The 21,282-nt window shown below is 47.0% G+C and overlaps 1 long non-coding RNA gene across 1 annotated transcript; it reads left to right on the top strand.

The window, feature by feature from the left end:
* The first annotated feature begins 8,685 nt into the window (after positions 1-8,685).
* Positions 8,686-17,973, top strand: LOC100909970 (uncharacterized). Its single transcript, NR_110686.1, has 3 exons — positions 8,686-8,972; positions 9,281-9,404; positions 17,418-17,973. It is a non-coding gene; the product is annotated as an uncharacterized LOC100909970 (long non-coding RNA).
* Positions 17,974-21,282: the final 3,309 nt, after the last annotated feature.

The following is a 21,282-nucleotide window of genomic DNA, read 5'->3' on the forward strand; positions in this document are numbered from 1 at the left end:
CACCTGTCAGCCATGAATGGTCTTTTCTTCAGTGAGCAGTTGTGCTGTCTTTGTGCTTTGGCTTCTCTTTCCAGCAGCCTGTGAGTGAGCTCTCATCACAGCAAGACCTGCCTCCTCCCCGCCTGCTCCAGCAGTCAGTTCCCTGTAGGCAAGCGCTGTGACAATGTCGTGAAAGCCCCAAAGGGTTAGGATCTGATGGAGATCCAGTCTGAAAGGTCTGTAAAGTCCCTCCCCCACCAGATTCTTCCTTCTGCCCTTCCTCACTGCTCGGTATCCAATCTTAATCCAATCTTAAAACCCCATACTGTGGGGATTTCCCAACCTCCAAACAAACCGTACCCCTGCCCCCTCCCCCCCCACTTATATCCATTATACAACCAGACTGAGCCATTTGGAATGTATGATTGTTCTTGGTCTATCCCACACTATATGCTCAGTAAATGTCCAAAGTAACAATGGGAGGAAATGCCCAAATTGAGCAACCGCGCCAAATGCACCAGACCATGTATTTCAAGTTAGAAGATTAGGTCAAGGAAGACGTCAATGTTTACCCCATTTCAGGGGTGAAGAACCTGGAGAAGGCAGAGTGCCTTGCAGGCCAGTTCTTGGCTTTCGCAGTTTAGTTTGTTCCTTATTTCAGTTTCCTGGCTGTTTTCGAAAGTCCCTTCAGAGGTCAAGCTGTTGAGTCCTTGCAGTATTCTCTACTGGCCCGTCTCAGAGAGTCTTAGCATCTGGGGAAAACCATACACTATTGCCGGCTGAGAGCTTCCACTGTTTTGAGCACATCTAGGTAAACAACCCCAGGCTACTCACTGCCCTCCCCCTCCCCCTTCTCCTCTTCCTCCTTTTTCTTCTCCTCCTTTTCTTCCTCCTCCTCTTCTTCGCTTTTTGTTTGTTTGTTTTCTAGACAGGTTTCTTTGTGTGGCCCTGGCTGTTCTGGAGCTTGCTCTGTATACCAGACTGGCCTTGAGCTATCTGCCTACCTCGGCCTCTGAGTGCTGGGATTAAAGGCATGCACCACCACTGTCAGGCACCTTTTCCCCAACCCCACAGATCCCACAGCTCTTGATGCTTCCGTCTCACTGGAGATAAAAGTAGACTGTGCTCAGTAAAACTTCCCACCAGGGCAGCAAGCTTTCCAGGGACCAATACCAAATCTTCTAAGGAGTGTGAAGAAAAGTTTAGATTCTGGAGTCATGCTGACCGTCAAGACAACATTTAGCATTTCTGTTCCTGTGAGCCAGGTATTTTGTTGGGTCCTGGCATCTGATGATAGGCCAAATGTGAGAAATAGATTATTATGGTCTCCTTTCAAAATGAGGTGTTTATAGAGTTCATTAGCGTTACAGATGAGCTGGAGGCAGAAGATCCCTCTCTCCCCTAGCTCGTGTCTGGTGTCTACTTGTCCTAGAACTCTAAGAGTTTAAAAATTACAGGTAATCTGTAGTGATTGAGCCCAGAGAAGGGGGCCAGTCTCAAGTCCCAAATTATTCATTAGATGAAGCTATGTGTTGTAAACCAATGTGATGGGGGCATTTGGGATGGGGAAGTCAGCCTAAAAAGAGAGGATAGACATTTCCTCTTATTGGGATTGGGATTGGGATGGGGGCGGGGAAGAGACTTTAAAAAATCACAGTCTTATGCCAATCAGCCTGCTGACCATCTTTGCCCCGCCCCATGGTAGTGTCCCTTTCTGCAGAATGGTGTATTAGAACGGCCTCACTTTTACTAGATTTTAAAATTTGTTCTTACCCTATTCCTAACACAAGGGCATGTGTTTCCTGGACACAAGGCTTCTAGGCCAGGAAGGGTGGTCAGAAGTTGTTCATGAAGCCTAGCCAAATCCTAGCCAGGTAACAACACATTCTGCTATAGAGCTGTGGCAGTAGGACAGCAGGAACACAAAGGAGGGGGCTGGGACAAGACAGGACAGGGACTGTAGACCCCCTTAGGCTGATGACTTAGGATAGACAGGCCATAGAGGCAGAGACAGCCGCTGAGAGGGACTGGTGAGTGCTTATGAAGCAAGCAGTGCAGAGAAGAAGAAAGAGCACATAGAACCTTCTAGTCTGTGCCCATGTGGTAAGATGGGACATCTGGCTCAGCTAGCTTTGTTCTCTCTCTTCTCTCTGGCCTATTCCGTCCCCTTTCTGCAAGAGTTTGACTTCCCCTCTCTTTTCTCTACATGTCTGCAGGTGTGTCAATACATGGATGGACACACACACACACACACATGCACACTCATACCCACACATGTGCACACACCAGACACACACACATGCATACACATACGCACACACACAAGCTAAGACACTAAGACACGCATGTCCCATGTGGGAATGGGGTGCATTTCCTCTTTCAGCTGTGACTTCTGGGGCAGCTGCTCTGCTCTGTCACTTCTGCCTTGTGAAGCTTTGTCCCTATTCAAGTGACAGAAAGCAAACTAGAAAGTGGCTTGGGAAACGTGGCGTTCAAGCACACAGAAGGAAAGAGCGAGAGAGCCACTGTCTTCCTGGTAATGATACATCAAAGCTATTTGCTGGGGTTGACTTAAAGCTGGCTTGAGGGCTGTGGTCTATTTTTGGATGGGCCTAGCTGGTATAAAAAGGCTAAGAGAACTTGAAGAAATGCACTTTCTATGGAGAGAAATAAAAGTCACCTGAACGAGTCTGGGAAGAAACCTTACTCAGTTACGAAACGTTGGAGAAAGCCAAGATGCTTAATAAAGTACTTCTTTGTCAAAAAAAGAAAAAAAAGTAAAGAGTGGAACTGTGTGTCCAAATGACAATGTCAACGATGGATTTCCTTACTTTGTGGATTTCATGGCTCAGGCAGAAGAGGAGTTAACCTGCATCAGTGCCAGGAAGTAACAGACCAAAAGTCACCCTGGCTATTGCTTGGAACAAGTTCTGCGCAACCAGTTACCGTTTCTCAAGTGTCCTGAAAGCAAGCCAAGAACAGTGTGCAGAAGTGGCCAGCTAAGCAGCGGCATGGACTGTTCTCATCTTGGTCAGGCTGCCGAGCAGCTTTTACAGTTATCTCTTTAATTGGCATCCCGTTTGCTTTTATTTTAAGCAGAGCCTTTCGGTGCGAAGTGCACTGAACTGTCAGGGTGCTTGTCCCAGCAGACCACAGAAAGTGACCTAGCTTCTGGAGGCATCAGATTCCATCCACAAAGGCAGAGGCAATGAAGCCACAGCCCTTTAACTATCCTTCCCGAGTCAAGTCTCTGTGCTCAAGACACAGCGTTGGCAAATCCCGGTCCGGAGTGGGCCAATCCTGTCACAAGTTGAGTGTGACTTTTATATCTCTCAATGGGAAAGAAAAAATAAGAACAAAGTTGTATTTTGTGATTCATGAAAACGATCTGACTTCAAATTTCAGTGTCTACAAATAAAGTTTTATTGGAATACCAGTGTGCACATTCATTCGCCTATTGTCTATGGCCGTCTTTCCAGTGAATGGAGTTGCCCAGTGGTTGCAACAGAGCCTGCAGACTCACTGTCTGCTGCTGTACAGAGAAAGTGTGCTGATTTCTGTGGCCCCAGCACTGCTCTTCATTCTCTGCGTTACCCCACCGAGCTACTGATAGTGAATGGGGTTTTAGAGTTCAACCAGGGCCTTACGCCTTCTGGGCATGTGCTCATACTTCCAACCCTATAAAACGTTTGAGAAACTTAACGGCGCATGCACATAGTCTTAATTCAGTTCTATTGAGAAAGAATAGCAGATGTACAAATACCCAGCCATTAGGTATTGCTGGACAGAGAAAGAAAAAAAAAAAAGTCCTTCCTAATGATTTGTAGAAAATAAGTTCAAATTGTCTTCTCCAGGACTGGAAACAAAATGTAAGGTCACAGATGCATGAAATTATGCCCATCTGGAGGGGCGGAAAATAGCAATGTGTTATGTTTGCCTTGATTATTTAAACCAGTTCTGTGGTTTTGTCCATATTTTAAAAGATTTATTTATTTTTATTTTATGTGTATGGATGCTTTGCTTGTGTGTGTGTGTGTGTGTGTGTGTGTGTGTGTGTGTGTGTATGTGCACCATGTGCCAGCACTGCCCATTGAGAGGCCAGCAAAGGATGTAAGATCTCTGGAAACTGAAGTTACATACAATTGTGAGCAGCCATGGAGACGCTGGGACTCAAACCTGGGTCTTCTGGGAGAGCACTCAGTCCTTTTAACTGCTGAGCCATCTCTCCAGCCCCATAATTCTGTTTTAGAATAAATAAGAAGAAAGGACCCCCCCCCCCCCCGCTTAGTTCAATATTAATGTTTCTTTTTTCTTTTTTTTTTTTTTTCGGAGCTGGGGACCGAACCCAGGGCCTTGCACTTGCTAGGCAAGCACTCTACCACTGAGCTAAAGTTCAATATTAATGTTTCTAAGTTTTCTTTTCCTGTCTTTGTCTTTGTCTCTGTCTCTGTCTCTCTGTCTCTTTCTCTCTCTCTCAGTCTTTCTCTCTGTGTCTCTCTCTTTCTCTCTCTCAGTCTTTCTCTCTGTCTTTGTCTCTCTGTCTCTCTCTGTCTCTCTGTCTGTCTCTGTCTCTCTCTGTCTCTTAATTTTCAGAGTACATGTTATATCTGTTATGGATAGGAACTAGTTGTATATGCATATCATATTAAACCCCAATGCCAGGTTGCAAGCATTTGAAAGATTCAGTCAAGTACTAAAAATTAAATAAAAACCAGCTGTAGTGGTACATATAATCCCAGCACTTGGAAGGCATATGCAGGTGGATCTCTGGGAGTTTGAAGTCAGCCTAGTGAGTTCCAGAACAGCCAGGGCGACAAAGAGCTCTCAAAATCAAAAAGAAAAAAAGTATAAAAACAAAACTATAGAGAATTTTTTTAGAAAAATCATATTACTGTGATTTCATGGCAAAAATATCTGAATAACTTGCCAACTACTAGTTTATCTTTTTGTATATGTTTAATTAAAAAAAGCAAATTTTTCTTTTTTTAAAATTTATTCAGAAAGTTGGAGATCGTCAACCTTCAAAATGGAGTTACAATTTCATAAAGGCAAATGCAAACTGGTTGGTTTACCATGACAGATTCAGAGGTACCCAAGAATAATCTAGAAATACCACCAGATACTGCTGCTGCTGCTGCTGCTGCTGCTGCTACTACTACTACTGCTGCTGCTGCTGCTGCTGCTGCTGCTGCTGCTGCTGCTACTACTACTACCATTTCTCCTCCTCCTCCTCTTCTTCCTCCTCTTCCTCTTCCTCCTCCTCTTCCTCCTCCTCCTTCCTTCTTCTCTCCCTTCCCCGCTCCCTACTTCTCTGTGTTTTTTGAGAAAGGGTCTCACCAAGTAACTCTGACTGGCCTGAAACTTACTCTGAAAACAAGGCTGGCCTCAAACTCATTGAAATCTCCCTGCCTCTGCCTCCTGAGCACTGAGATTAAAGTGCTGGGTGTGTCCTACCATGACTGGTCTAGAAATTCTATTTTGAGTTTTGTTTTCCAGTCATGACTGTTTCTAAAGCTAAATCAAGGCAAACTATGACTCCCTGGTATACTGCTAGAAACGGCCATGTTCTTTCCATTAGAGGCCAGCTGTTGTGTTTGCCTGGTGGAGTTTGCCACATAGGCAGTTTCACTGTGAATTGTCCTCAAATGCCTCTAGGAAAAACCCAGGTCCTGCTTCTTCTCTTGGGGTGCCGAATAGCATTGAGCCTGGAAATGCGAACCCCAGGAGATGGGAACATTCAAGTCAGGCTGATAATGGGGGTCCTGGGACAGCCGTGAGACATAGGGTAAGTCACTCCATCCTATCTGCTTCTCATCAAATGGGAATGACAACAGATCCCACTGCACCTGTAGACACAGCCTGAAGCATTCCAGGGAGGAGAGCCAGTGCCGTGCATGGTGTGAGGGACTCTTCCCATAAATGCTAGCCATTTTTACTGGCATAGTAAGGTAGTCAAAAGACTAATACTTTTTTTTTTTTTTTAAATCCCGGAGTTGCCAGGTGTGTAGCTTATCAGTGAGCTACACTCCCATCTCCCAAGCACACATTTCTTGATGGGAGAAGGAAGGTGAGCAACCGTTGTCTTTTTTATTTCCTACAAACTTTAAACCAAGGGGGTGACCATCAGCTGTCCTGCTCATTCATTTGTGATGGATGGAAATGCCTGGAAAAATCTATTATCAATTTTAAGCCAGCATTGAATGCCTTAGACAGAGACGGCTCTTAAGTCTTGGATGAGTTTTGCTTTCACATTAGTAGCCATCCAACAAAATGATGAAGTACACATTGGTTGTTGATGTGTCGGGAGTGGCCAATAAACAGTGATAAAGGATCCTTTGTCTCCTTGCAATAAACAGGGGAACTCCTCTTCCACTCTTGATAAACACCATCTGGAGTCATCTTTTTCAAGAGGGGCTCATTGTGTGATGTCTGCTAAGCGTGTTCTCTCTCTCTCTCTCTCTCTCTCTCTCTCTCTCTCACACACACACACATCTTGGTCTTTCTCAGTCTCTGTCTCCATCTCTGTGTCTCAGTCTCAATCTCTCTGTGTGTGTATGTGCATGTGCATGTGTGCATGTCTGTCTGTCTGTCTGTCTGTCTTGGTCTCTGTCTCTTTTCCTCTGTCGCTCCCTGTCTATCTCTATTTCTCTGTTTCTCTGTGTCTCTGTCTCTCTGTGTGTCTATCTGTCTGTCTCAGTCTCTCTTGGACTCTTAGTCTCTATCTGTTTCTCTGTCTCTCTGTTTCTCTCTCTCTCTCTCTCTCTCTCTCTCTCTGTATGTGTGTGTGTGTGTGTGTGTGTGTGTGTGTGTGTGTGTCTCCATCACTCTTCGTCTCTGTGTGTCTCTTATCACTATCTCTGTGTCTCTGTCTTGGTCTCTTTCAGTCTCTGTCTGTCTCTCCCTGCCTCTCTTTCTCTCTCCCTTTTCTCCATCTCCTTCATTCTTTCCTTTTTCTCTCTTAAAACTTAGTAACTGATGGGCTCCTTGTGTGGGGTTCCGATGATTTCTAGTGGATTCCTTCCTGACTCAGCGATTCAGCTCTCTTTAAATTTAATTCTCTGCATTAAAAAGGTGGTTGATCTAGGGGCAGGGTGTTGGGTATTTGAATTTGTCAGGGCAGGGCTTAGATTTGGAGAAGTTGTTCTCGAATGATTAATGGGTGAGAGAGAAAGAAGTATTTAAAAAATGAATTGTATTTAATGAATGGGCACTCCCTCATGGTGCTTTTATTTCAAACGGTAAAGAATGAAAGAGAGCTTTGGATGTCAGACTGGTTTTTAACCAAACACTACAGTAGACACAGAAGAGCACTGCTCTGAGTGTCTGCCTTAGCCTCTCTGCAGGGCACGCTAAACTTCTGTATCTGGTGAAAGAATTTCCATAATCTTGGTTCCAGGCCACAGACCTCCAAATGTGTGCACTTCAATGTGGCCTTCAAATCTTTTTAACGGTGACCGAGTCGTGATCATCTCTCGTGGCCTTCCCTCTTGCTCTCTTGCTTCAGTGCATTTGGGATGTATAGCAAACATCCCTTAAATCAATCTCTCTCTCTCTCTCTCTCTCTCTCTCTCTCTCTCTCTCTCTCTCTCTGTGTGTGTGTGTGTGTATTTGCGTGCATGCGCATGCGTGAGTGTGCATGCTCGAGTGTGTGTGCAGGCCATGGGGCAGCTGCAGGAGTCAGTTATTTCCTTCCAGCTTGTGGGTCCTGAGGACTGGACTCGAGTCATCTGCTTTGCTGCAGCCTCTCTACCCACTGGGCAATTCTGCAGCCCTAGGTGGTCTAGTTTTCTTGCAACCGAAAATTATTAGTTACACTTCTGGAGGCTGAGGCGCTCAAGACCAAGACACTGGCAGTTAAGCGGTGTGCAGGAGTTACCCTCTGGTTAAGGGATCACACCTTCTCACCATCCTCACATCCATGAGCAAAGAGGCGCTCTTTCCTAAGAATACTGGTCCATTCATGAAGACTCCACCCTCATGACATAATGGCTTCTCCAAAGCCACGCCTCCCATCAGATTTACAATTTCAGTGTACCAGTTTTGTGGGTGACTCAGGCACTCCATCCCTCCTGCTTGCCTTTCCCCTCCTCTCTCTAAATTCATATCCCAGATGCATCTACACTTGTCTACAGAAGTCATGTCTTGCTGTCTCCAGGCTGCTATCACAGGTTCTGACCTTGTTTCCTTATTACCTAGCAGGGGCCATGATGACATTGTAAAGTTAAAAGGTGGCATTTGGATAAAGACTGGAATCGAGAGCTGGAGAAGTAGCTCTGTGTGAAGAACATTCGCTGCTCCTGCACAGAACCTGGGACTCAGTTCTCAGGCCTCACGTGTTGGCTCACACGCAATCTCTCTAACTCCAGTTCCATAGGCTCCAACATCCACGTCTATCCTCCTTCATCACGGCACAAATGTGGAGCACAGACATACGAGCAGGCAAAACACCTATGTGCTCTAATGAAAATACTAATGAATATACCCAATCTTCAGGATTTGGTAAAACAAACAGACAAACAAAAAACCCCCAAAACAAAAAACAAAAACCTAGAGGAAGATAGATATGTGATAGTCTGTTCCCAGGCTGTAATGTGGAGGAGAATGTCACTTCCTGCAGAGGACAGCTGGCCCTGGTTGGTCACTACCATGAGTGAGAGGAAGAGGGGGAGTTGCAGCTCTCACAAGGAGTGGCTTTATCCCACAGACACAGACATCTGGAAACTCAGCCAAGCGTGGTTCCAGGCTATGGAGGCATCCTCTTGTGCCTTGTCAGTGAGTGAGTGTGTGTGTGTGTGTGTGTGTGTGTGTGTGTGTGTGTGTGTGACCTTGAGCTCTCTTTTGAGAATGCATGGTGGTTGCTCCTAGGTTGTTGTAGGTACCTAGTCCTGGGGCTGGCAGATGGGAGACAGTGGCTTAAAGGATCCAGTGTCTTTGGGATGAATCAGTCATATCAGGATATAAGTCATAGTCTCCATGGATTTGCAGTTGCTTGAGTAAGTGCTGATCAGGCTCTCTTGTGGTTTAGGTAGGCATGTGCTCCAAATGTTTAGCTGCTGAAAGCTTACTCCCCACCCCCACGATAATGACATCTGTATTGAGAGGTGGGGTCTCTGGGAGGTGGTTGAGATTACATGAGGTCATGAAGGAAGGACCCAGGATGGCTTTTCTTCTTTAAGACAAGGTCCCACTATGTAGCCCGTCAGGGCTACAGTCATGTCCTTGAACTAACAAATGGCTTCAAACTCACAGAGATCCTTTGTCTCCCCCCACCCCCACCCCGTGGCATGTGTCATATACCCAGCCCATGGTGACTTGGTTAGAAGAGAAGACAGACTTGGGATAGCATCTCACGACTACCTGATGCCTTCCACCATGCTATGATGCAGAAAAACGGCCCTCAGAAGATGCTGGGCAGATGTTGACAGGTACTCTTGGGTATCTCAGCCTCCAGAACTATGAGCTGAATAAATCTTTATTATCAGTTAGAGTGTGGAATAAAAAATGGCCTATGGTATACGTTCCTGCTGTGTGCTAGGTAGGTCCAGATGGTTGGCGTTGGAATAGGAAAGACAGTTGGTGTCAAGTAGCCAGGCTCCCTGAGAGCAGTAGGACAGCACAGAATGGCATTGTGAGGTAGTGTGCAGAAGGTGCTGTGGGATGAGGACTGGCGCAATACACTTTTGCCTAGGGGAGGAACTGGTCACTGGGTAAATATAAGATGGTTAGAGAATGACCAGGTAGATTTTGTGAGGAAGGAAAGACAAAGACATTTTATGCAGGCGAAAATATCAACAGCAAAGCAAAGTCGTGTAATGTCTGGTCTTATTGGCACAGACAGTTCTGTGTGGTTGAAGGAGCCTGCAGTGTAAGGGCTTCCTAGAGAAAGAGGTGAGAGGAGAGAGGCTCTGGAAGGGCGGACAGTTGCAGGTTGTATAATGGAATACACAGAGTTCCTACCTCAGTGGGCTTGAAGTCAAACAAACAGAGCCAAGACGTAAAAAGGTAGAGAAAGATTTATTACCTGCAGTAGGTATGCAGAGTTTGGAAGTTACTTCCAAAGCAAGCCCTCCGCAAATGAAGCAAGCATGGCGATTTTATTTGGGAAAGTACACTGGGGTGGGGGGTGGTGGGGGTGGGATCATTCCTGAGCATGCGCAGTGCGAGCCCATCATTTAAGAAGGAACTATGATAGGCACATTTTAGAACACACGTTTGAGAAGCTAGAATGGTGGACAGATGCCTCTGGGTGTGCTCCGCTCGCATCATAAAGTTTTAGCTGAAGATAAAGAACCCTTCAAAGGTTTTCCCACAAAAATGCCTGCCTTGCTCAGCAGAGAGCAATCATGCTCTCAGATGCAGGGGGCAGCTGGGAACACAGTGTTTCATAGAAACCTGTTTTCCCACCCCAACGAAGAGGTAGGTGCGTGTGCCTGTGCCTGTGCCTGTGCCTGTGCCTGTGCCTGTGCCTGTGCCTGTGCCTGTGCCTGTGCCTGTGCCTGTGCGCGCGTGTGCGTCTGGGCAGAGGAAAAGCTGAGTCACACCCACCTCCTCCACCCAAGCTTCGGGCAGCATGCTGGAGTGCTTGGTCCTCCTTTTGGCTGAGTGCCTGGAACAGTACATCTACTGCTGTCTTGGGAATTCAGCCCCCTTCAGCACTTCAAGCTGCTCAAAGTTCTTAGAGGAACATTCTAGGGGTAGCGGCCTCCAACGATGTGTTTGCTCCCATCGAGCCCTCTGCCAAAGTGAAAGCACTACCACACCTAGATCGAACTCCAGCTGTGACCAGACTCACCTCCCCAAGCCCGCGGACCGGCTTGTCACAGTTGCATGGTGCCTCAGTCATTGGCTGGAGGATGAGTTCATCACGGGGACTGAAGTGGCCTCGCTTGCCCTTAGAATGGCTCTGAACCTGACCCTGAGCACAGTACGCCCTCCCTAAGCCTTGCTGTCTGACAGAATCACTCATCAGGGTGAGATGCTTGAGTCTGTGGGCAACGGCAGGCCATGCTCCAGTGTGAGTTGACTGTGAAGAAAAACCCTTAAGGAGGGCTGTCTATTTATAATGTGGGTGTGCCCCAAGACAGATGGGGGAAAAGAGCAGAGCTATGATTCCTCAGATGGATGGCTGGAGTCTGAAACATTTCCCACAGGCATTTTTTTTTTCTTTTGCACATGATCCTTATGGTGCTAGGTGCTATTTTGGGAGACTGGGGAACATCTAGGAGGTCAGCCCTGGCGGGGAGAAGTAGGTTACTGGGGTGGGCCTTGATGAATACCTAAAGATGAAAGTACTTAGCATAATGTCTAACTCAACAAGCATTCTGTATAATATTACTTTTTATGATGATTTTTTTTCTTTTTTCTTTTTTTCGGAGCTGGGGATCGAACCCAGGGCCTTGCGTTTGCTGGGCAAGCGCTCTACCGCTGAGCTAAATCCCCAACCCCTTTATGATGATTTTAAAACTACTTAAATTATCTAACCCCAGGCACTGGATAGTTATCAGAGAACCTGGGTTCGATTTCCAGCTCCCCCATGGCCACTGACAAGCACCCACAGCTCTAGTTCTAGAGGGATGTAGTGTGTAGTGCCCTCTTCTGGATTTTTTTCTTTTGGGCACTGCATGCGTAGGCCTATATGTAGTCAGAACAAATGTAAAAGATAAAAAAATAAAAATAAAAATAAAAAATAAAAAATCTAATCCTGTACATTTAAGACCGTAGGGTCTTTTGAAGGAGGAAAGAAGACCAGATAGGAATAGATGTGACTTTGAAGTTTTTAAAATTATGCTGTTTTTGGTAATATGTATGAGGTACCGTGTAAATAAATGGGACTAACTAAATACGGTGTAGCTTCTGCTCTAGTGGACTCAGTATTCAAATGGGGACGCACAAACAAGTTCAAGGGCTTGATGGCCTGCAAGTCTTCTGTAGTCCACTGCAGCAAAAGTTCCAGGACCCCATCTGGATAAGTGGATGCCAGAAGTTGTGGGTAGTCCCAAGCCCCATAAATATAGGTTTTTACTAAAGCCCAACATAAATTAGTCACAGAAAGAGGTAACAAAATACAGAAGGCAAAACTGAGGATAAGGGCCATTTGAAGCAAATGCTGCCTGGAGAAGGTTGTGTGGGTGTGGGTGTGAGCGTCGGTGTGGGCTTGGGGAGGGGGAGGGAGGAGCGCCCCAGGCTGAAGAGAAAGACAGCAGCTTCGGATAGGGGAGGAAGGTGTGTGAAAGACAAATCAAACTTTTGAGAGATCTTAGGGTGCTGGCTGGCAGCAGAAAGTTGCTCATAGTCAAATGTCCAGGATGAACAAAGTAAAGATGAGTTCTCCTTAGACCAGTTCCTGGAGCCTGGAATTGCTAACTGGCAATTTGAACTTCACCCTGACAGCAAAAAGCAAGGGTGAGGACTGAATCAGGGTCTGTGTGCCTCAGTGTTCATAGCAGTTGGAGAAAATTTTGGAATGGACATGAAAAGGGGGCTGTCGAGACTGTCACTCGGTCAGGGGAGGGGTGGGGACAGGGCTGGGGTTGTGCGCTGGGTCTAGAGGCTCGTCCGGTTTCCTCATTCCATCGTAGAGGGGGCTGAGGACCAGTAGGGCCCCAACACTCTCAGAAAACAGTCGGGCTCACAAGATCCAAGCCCTTTCCAAGATCTACCAAGCGCCGGTGTTCTAGCAGGACTCTCAGTTCATAGTGAAGGAGGAACAAGTCGCCTACTACAAGCTGCATATTTAAGCTCTGAGCTGAGCTGCGGGAGCCTGAAGTGCTAGTGTGGGGTTATGGCCAAAGTGTGCTCAGATGAAATACTGGCAGAGGGGCTGTTGGCCTTGAAACATGGTGACAGCTTATCCTGGTGCTTCTCGGCCCAGGTATTTGTGCCTATCATGGGGACACAAACATGCTTCAAGAGGGGCCTAAAAATCATGTCAACCTTGGACCTCATCTTAAGTTAAACACTGATCCCAAGGTGCAGCGCCTGGTCAGATTTCTTCTGCACGTCACTAACGATTCCATTTATAACCATGGTTTTTGGAACCTTTCTTGATTCTAATCTTCTAGATGTTTTTATACTTGTCTTGGGCTCTCCTTTTTGTGGGGACAAGGCAAGATCTTTTAAAAATTCAATCCTCCACCACCACTTCAATTTGGTAGCAAAGCCTTTCCCTCTTCCATGAAGTGAGCTGGAGAGAATCAAGACTATGGACTTGGGGGATAAAGAAAAGCTACAGCCTGATGTCTGGCTTCCATGATTCCTGGTTGAGACTCAAAAGCCAAGGCATAGGAGCCATCCAGAACATTGCCCTAAGTGGATGAGCCCTCTCTGCTATGATTAGAACGTGCACTGCAGAAGCTCCTGTGTTGAAAATTAATCTGGAAGTCTTGATATTGAAGGTTTGGGGAGGAGGAACCTTTGTGAGTTGATCGACCTTAGGTGGGGTCGTGAAAGTGAGGCCACCTTAGTGGCATGTGTGACTTTATAAGAAGGGGAATTCAGAGGTGAGCTAGCTAGCAGCTTCTTCATCTCTGAAGCTGGGTCCTTCTCAGATGATGAGCAGGTCCATCATCTTCTCCTTTCTAGCTCTAGTAATAAAGGCCAAATAAGTTTCTCTCATTAACTTGATCTTCTGTGTTTTGTTATAGCAACAGAACTAGACTAAGATGATATCCAAGACTATGGCCTTTACCTTTATGCTTTTCTTGAGCTACCGTGGAATGGCATGGTATGTCACTGCGTAGGAAAAGCCAGAAAAATCTTGAGTGTTCTGTTTCCTTTCTTTAACTTTACACGGTAATTCAAAAGAGTGCTTGGTAAAGCTCTCTGGGTCTATCAATCTTGCCTCTGGCAGCTCATGGCAGAACATTTAAGCTTGCCACTCTGTTCTCTTAGAATGAATGCTCTGCCAAGCAGTTAATAATCCCTTCATTGCAACTCAAGGAGAAGACAGATGAAGAAAAGTAGGTGTAGGTGTGGGGAAGAGTTTCCCACCCTACTATGTCAGGGGTCAATCTGAAAGAAACGCTTGGGACTTAATCTAATGAAGGCATCTTGCCAAATAGAACAGCACTACAACCAATGAGGAAAGGGTTAAGACAGAGAGTCACGGTTAGATCTGGCTTGGCGCATTGGTTCTGCTGACCATAGATGCTAATTCTCTGTCACAGTGTGTGTGTGGTAGAGACATCACTGTAGGATATTTAGTGTTCCTGGCCTTGAGTCTCAGTTATGAGGATGAAATATCTCTCTAGGACATGTCATTGGCCCCAGGGCAGGGAACAGAGAGATCCCTGCAAAGAACTATTGTGTTGTCTAGTCTTCATTGTCAGTTTGACGCAATCTAGAGTCACCTGGGAAGAGGTGACCTCAGTTGCCTCCATCAGTTTAACCTGTGGGTGGTTTGTCAGTTGTGGTTGAATAGGAGTGGCCCCCATAGGCTCATGTATTTGAATGCTTGGTCATTAGGGTGTGACAATACTTGACAGGGATTTGGAGGTGTGATTAGGTCTTGTTGGAGTAGGTGTGGCCTTGTTGGAGGAAGTGTGTCACTGGGGGCGGGCTTTGGAATTTCATATGCTCAAGTCAGGCCCAGTGTCTCACTTCCTGCTGCCTGCTGATCTGGATATAGAACTACAGTACAACGTCTGCCTGCATGCTACTGTGCTTCCTGCCATGATGATCATGGACTAAACCTCTGAAACTGTAAGCCAGCCCCAATGAAATGCTTTCTTTCATAAAAGCTGACAAGGACGTAGAGTCTCATCCCAGCACTGACTAAGACAATGTCCTTGGGTTATTATCCTGATTGATGACTGACATGGGATGGCCTAGGTCTTGGCTGTATAAGAAAGCCAATCAAACATGAGCCAGTAAGCAGCAGCCCTTCATGGTCTCTGCTTCAGTTCCTGCCTCCAGGTTTCTGCCTTGAGTTCCTGTCCTATCCTCCCTCGGTGATGGCCTGTTACCTGAAAGTGAAGCCAAATGAACTATTTTCCTCTTTCGCTTGCTTTTGATTGGAACCTTTTTATCACAGTAAATATAAAGACAAGCAAGAACCATTGGATTAGTGGGATGCGTGGCCCCTCCATGATGCCGGCCAGTTTCTTGGCCTTTCTTGAGCTTGGCCTCTTCATCTGCAGAGATGAGGCACCACTGCTTGAATGTGGTTTGTGTTCCCATCCTCCCCCCCCCCCAAAGGTTATTATGTAGGGAACTTGCTGTTCAGGGTGACAGCATCGGAGAATGGTGTGTACCCGTAGGAGGTGGGGCTTATTTTGTATGTTGGAAGTCTGTGACTTGTGTTTTGATTCTACGGGGGCTCACTTCACTGCTTCTTAGAAGAGGATGGACTTTCGAGCAGGGTCAGGACTGTTAAAGACTATAGATGAATATGCTTTTCATTATGGCCGTGAGTCTGTGAGGCCAGAGGAGGAATGTGGCTAAAGCCAACATGTTCCTTACAGGCTCATGTGTTTAAATACTCGGTCCCTGGTTAGTAGTACTGCTTCGGAAGGTTGTAGAACCTCTAGGAGAAAGAATCTTGCAAGAGGAAGTGGGTCACTGGGGATGGGCCTTGTCCCTTTATGGTCTGGCTTCACTTCCTGGTATTACAATCAGCTTTCAGACAGAGACACAATGTGACAGGTGCCTCATGTTCCTGCCACGTCTGCCACACCATGATGGAGTGCATCTCCTTCCTCCCTCTGTCTCTGTGTTTCTCTTTTGGGATAGGGTTTTTCTATGTAGTCCTGGCTTCCTGGAACTCGCCATGTAGAGTTGGCCACAGAGTCACAGAGATCTTTCCTCCCCTTCCAAGTGAGGGAGCTGAAGAAAGGCATGTACTGCTTTGCTGGACTGACTGTGTCTCTTAAACCATAGCCAAAGTAAACCTTGCCTTCCTTAAGAGGGGGTGGGGAGAAAGAGAAAGAAAGAGGGAGGGAGGGAGGGGGGAGAGAGATAGAAAGAGAGAGATGTTGGGGGAGAAGGTCTAGGAGGAGGTATTAGGCCATCGGGGGTGCATCCTTAGAAGGAATTATGGGGCCTTAGTTTCTGCTTCCTGGCATGGATGTCAGTTTTCATTCTGACACACTCTCCCTGACATTGTACCCACTATTCACCAATCACCATGAGGTCCCTGCTAGAACTGCCCTGTTGTAGGCACCATGTCCTAGAAACCCCCAAATTGTGAGCTAAATAAACTTCTTTTCTTTATAAGTAGCTTGTATCAGGTGTTTTATTATAGTAATGAAAAACCGACACAGGCATACATCACAGGATCAAGTCACAGTATCTAGTACTTAAGTATCACCTGGTACATAGGAAGCATTCAATAAACATGGACTGTTTTGAAGATGCTAATGGCATTTCATCAGCTGAAGTCAAACACTGTGACCAATAATGTGGATTAACCCCTCGATGAAAAGATTTAAGACCTGTGTCTCATCCTATGTTCTGGCCCTATGTAAGCAATCAGCTAGAACAAAAGCCCTACACACATTGGCTTATTTTTGGCAAAGCTCTAGAATTCTGAAGGATTCAGCCTTATAGCAGGGATGCTGATTGAACCTTGGGAGTCTGGAAAACCATAGGGCACAGTGTAAACAGTAAAAACAGAATCGAGGGTCTCTAGACGTTCTGTGAGGTTAAAACCAAACCAAACCAAACCAAAACCAAAACCATTTGCTATGAAAGCTCCATTATCTAGTGTAAGCGCTGCCCTTGGAAAGTCTTGGTAAGATCTGAGGCAGACGCACTCCCCATCCTTTCTGCACGGCGAAGACATCTTATGCCACCTGGAGCGATGCCAGAAACATCTGAGCTCTGGGCCCAGGCTGGGGGTGGGCTGTGGAATAGAGTCAGGTGACTCAGCCACCACTGGCTTCTTGATTGATTTTATTATGGATTCATAAATCAAGCAAGATGTGAACTTTAAACTGGTTGCAACACTCCCGAGTTATCAGTGTGTTCTTGGATTATTCAATTTCTGGGCTGATCTTATCTACTGTTTCCCAAGACGAGTCGGAAAGGTTCCGTGCCCATGGCTTCATGGGCCCTTTCTTTTCTCCTGCCAGAGTTCTGTGTTCCCAGAGCCCGTGCAGATGGGGAAAGTTTTATATAGTACAAATTAGCACCTTTGGGGCCTCTCCCTTGCCTATAGCAAATTCTTCACGGTTGGGAAGAAAAATCCACCCCACCACGCTGCACTTGGTCTCTGGATGTATTTTAATTGCCTCAATCATCTCTCTCAAAGCCTCGGCTTCATTTTTATGTGTTATTTATCTGCTTATTTATCTTATATCTCATCTGATCCCGTAAGTCAGTCTTAAAATTCCAGTATCATCTTCCGCGTCGACAGGGCTATTTTTCATTCTTAAAAGCCCCAGAAGCATCCACCCAGCTAAGCACCTGGCTCTAGTTTCTCTTCTTTTTTCTTTCCTCAGGCACCCGCTATCACCGGATGGAAGGAGGAAGATGAAGGCTGAACTGAACACATTGCTGATGAGGCCAGGGATGCTGGGTACCTGGGACCAGAAACAGTGCAGCTGTCACCACCCTGGGGCCTGAAGGACTGGCAGGATTGTCAGAGTCTGATAAGAGATGAGTTATGTTAGGGTAACCTCCCATAGGAGGGCGGCTTATGGGAGTGGAGCACCAGCATCTGTAGACTGGGGGAGGGTGGAAGGAGCTGGTGGAATCAGTGACTTCTTGGCTTTCCTGCCCTTGGATGTCCTCGTGGTACCTCTGGTTGACCAGCATGGATGGTCCATTCCAGAGACGCTGGATGGTCCAGAGAGGAGCTGAAAATGGATGAGGCACACACAGCATTTCCTCATCGGCTTCTTCACTTTCGCTGTGGGATTTCTCAGGTGATTCCCATTATCTGAGCAGTTCTCTGTTGGCTTTCTCCGGTGACTGTATGCCAATTCCATTTTTATTTTTACATGTATTATTAAATACAATATTATACATATTAAATATGTATACATATATAACTCATATATATATTTAAATTTCATTTTATGTATATTGGCTACTCTACCTGCATGTACATCTGCGTGCCAGAAGAAGGCATCGGATCCCATCACAGATGGTTGTGAGGCACTGTGTGGTTGCTGGGAATTGAACTCAGGACCTCTGGAAGAGCAGCCGGTACCCTTAACTGCTGAGCCCTCTCTCCAGCCCCACATCTATTCTTATTTTAAAGAAATTCTTCTTATTGATCAGTCTGCACAGGGCAGATACATATGGTATTAGTCAGATTACTGTTGCTGTGACAAGAAGCCTGGGAAAATAAAATTAGAGGCAAGAATTATTTTGACCCTAAGTCGCAGAGGTTTCAAACCACAGGCATTTGACTCCCATAGGCATCGGGTGTGTGGTGAGTCAGGGCGTTATAGTGGGACGCACAAGAGCGTGTGACAGAGAAAGGCTGTTTCCCTGAAGCAACCCGGAAGCTGGGCAGGGGGTGGGGAGAGAGGAAAAACGAGAGAGAACGGAGAAAGGAAGGGAGGCAAGAGGGAGGGAGAGAGAGGGAAAGGAGAAAGGAAGGGAGGCAAGAGGGAGGGAGAGGGAAAGGAGAAAGGAAGGGAGGCAAGAGGGAGGGAGGGAGAGGGAAAGGAGAAAGGGAGGGAGGCAAGAGGGAGGGAAAGGAGAAAGTTAAGAGAAGGGGGCAGGGTCCCAATAACTCCTTTAAGGGTATGTCCCATGACCTAACCCCTCCCGCTGGGCCCTGCCTTTTAAGGGCCCTGCTATCTCTCAGTGGTGTTACCAGCTTGGGACCAAGCCCTTAGCATGAGAGGCTTTAGGGAGCATAAACTATAAACCATAAAGAATATCTTAAAGGCTTTCGTGCCCGTGTAGAGAACGCACAAGAAAGGCCAATTCTCAGACCCTGCTGCTATCCCCCTGCAGAGACTCTGGGGTGGGGGGCACTGGTCCGCAGTAGCGTGTCTGTGGACTCTGGGGTGCCCTGGGCTAGGTGTTGTGGGGAATGAAGCTGATGCTCCTCTTAGGCCTGTGTTGCCGTGGAAACCAGCTGTGCACAGGCCTGACTCACACCTCACCAGGCTGCCCTGAACTTTCTTCTCTGCCCCAGGCTCCTCGCCTGTACAGGAAGGGTGACTTGGAAAGCCTGCCGAGTCATCCCAGGGATGTGCAAACCTAGAGATGCTGAGGGGTTGACGGACAGCCCTAAGGCCACCACGAACCAAGGGAAGAGTCATCGAGTAAATCACTTCCTCCGGGAGTCAGAGGTAGAGGTGCATTATTGATGGCCCAGTGAGACTGAGCCCTATTCACTCAAACCAGCCTGGGAATACACCTCTCTCTTCCCACGCCTTCATCTTCTTTCCTGGGGTCCCATCCCCAAATAGGCTAAAATATTCATGGCATTACCCCGTTCCCGTCTGTGACAGGCTACAGGGGTGATGGTAATGGGATCGGACGGTTCCTGTTGCTTAGTGACACCTCAGCGTGACGGATGTGTTGTTCTGTGTTCACGGCACTGCCGCTATTGTGTTGCCAGTCACTGAAGAGCATAGCTCCTGCAACTGCACACACTACTCCGGTAGCCACAGTTTATGGGTTTACCACACAATGTTCTTAGTTATTATTTTAGAGCACGATTCTCCTACTTATTTATTTACTTTTTTAAAAAAGTTGACACCTAAGGAACAATACCCAGACTTGACTTCTGGCCGCCTCACCCTGCCCCCAACACACACATAGACCTGCATGAACAGTCACACCCTACCACGCTTATAAAAGGAACACTCCCCCACCCGTTTTAGCGAGAGCTATGGCCACTGAATAGCGTGACAAATGTCTGTTGTATTATGCAGCGTCCAAGCCATGTCTTAGTGGATCCGAAAGTCATATCCTAATGTTGTCCGCTCACCTGACTTGGCGGTGGTCATTCCATACTTCATGGGCATAAGACATGATGCTGGACCGTGTGCCCAAAGTTGTCTACAGCAGATATGCTGCCATCTTGAAATTCTTCTTGTTTCCTATGTGAATGTGGGCTTTGTAAGTAAAGCACGATGTATGTGAGCGGAGGAGATGCGCAGAATGTCGACTGCCTCTCTTCTAGCTGCCCACTCACGTGTGGTGTGTGTTGCCCCAGGAGCACAGATTTCACTATACAACCCATCAAGAGGAGACCATCAAGAAACAAAGGAGCTGATGGTACGTGCCTTTAATCCCAGCACTCAGGAGGCGGAGACAGGCAAATCTCTATGAGTTGGAGGCCAACTTGGTCTACAGACTGAGTTCCAAGACAGCCAGGGCTACAGAGAAACTCTGTTTTGAAAAATAAAACAAAGCAAAACTAAAATAAGTCAAAGGAGTACAGGATTATACTGGATGTTAAGGATGTTAAAGTTCAGGATGGAGTAGGGAGGAGGAGGAAGGGAAGGGGGAGGGAGAAAGGAGGGAGAGAAAGGGGGAAGAGAGGGAGAAGGAGAGGGAGAGGGAGAGAGAGAGGGGGAGGGGGAGGGGGAGGGGGAGAGGGAGAGGGAGAGGGGGAGGGGGAGGGGGAGGGGGAGGGGGAGAGGGAGAGGGGGAGGGGGAGGGGGAGGGGGAGGGGGAGAGGGAGAGGGAGAGGGAGAGGGAGAGGGAGAGGGAGAGGGAGAGGGAGAGGGAGAGGGAGAGAAGGGAATGAAGAAGGGAGAAGCCGAGCTTCCCACCGGTCCAGGATTTGCACTGAGGGGGTAATATCTAAAACTTGACAGTGTCCAGAATCACCTATGAGGCAAGCTGTGGGGCAGGTCTGTAAGGAATTTTCTAGACTAGATCAGCTTCAGGGCATGCCTTTAAGGGATTGATTATCTAGACTAGGTTAATTGAGGTGGAAGATCTACCATGACCATAGGCAGCCCCACCTGTGGGTTGTCATCCTGTACTGAAGAAAAAGGAAAGAACGAGCAGAACAGTCAAACTTTTCTACTTCCTGACTATGGCTGCAGCGCGACCAACTAACTGTCTCAGGCTGGGGCCACCACGACTTCCCTTAACCACAGAGTTATCTCCCCAGCTCCACCACGACTTCCCTGCAGTGATGATGCTGTCCTCCCTTTCAGCTGCTTTAACAGTCATTTGTCTGAGCAGTCAGGCAAGTACATGCACGTTTGAAAAGCAGGAAGAAAACGATAGAGAGGGACGACGACCTGAGCCCACCAGACTCCTGCGTGCCTTCTCTGTGCCACTTAGGCTGAAAGTGATGAAACGTAGAAAGACAAGGACCCACAGCTCCTTTTCCTTTCATACCATTGAAGGGGGAAGGGTTGTGGTAAGTACATATACCAG

Source organism: Rattus norvegicus, chromosome 17 (genome assembly GCF_021556685.1).
Source record: "Rattus norvegicus strain SHRSP/BbbUtx chromosome 17, alternate assembly SHRSP_T2T, whole genome shotgun sequence".
NCBI lineage: Eukaryota > Metazoa > Chordata > Mammalia > Rodentia > Muridae > Rattus > Rattus norvegicus.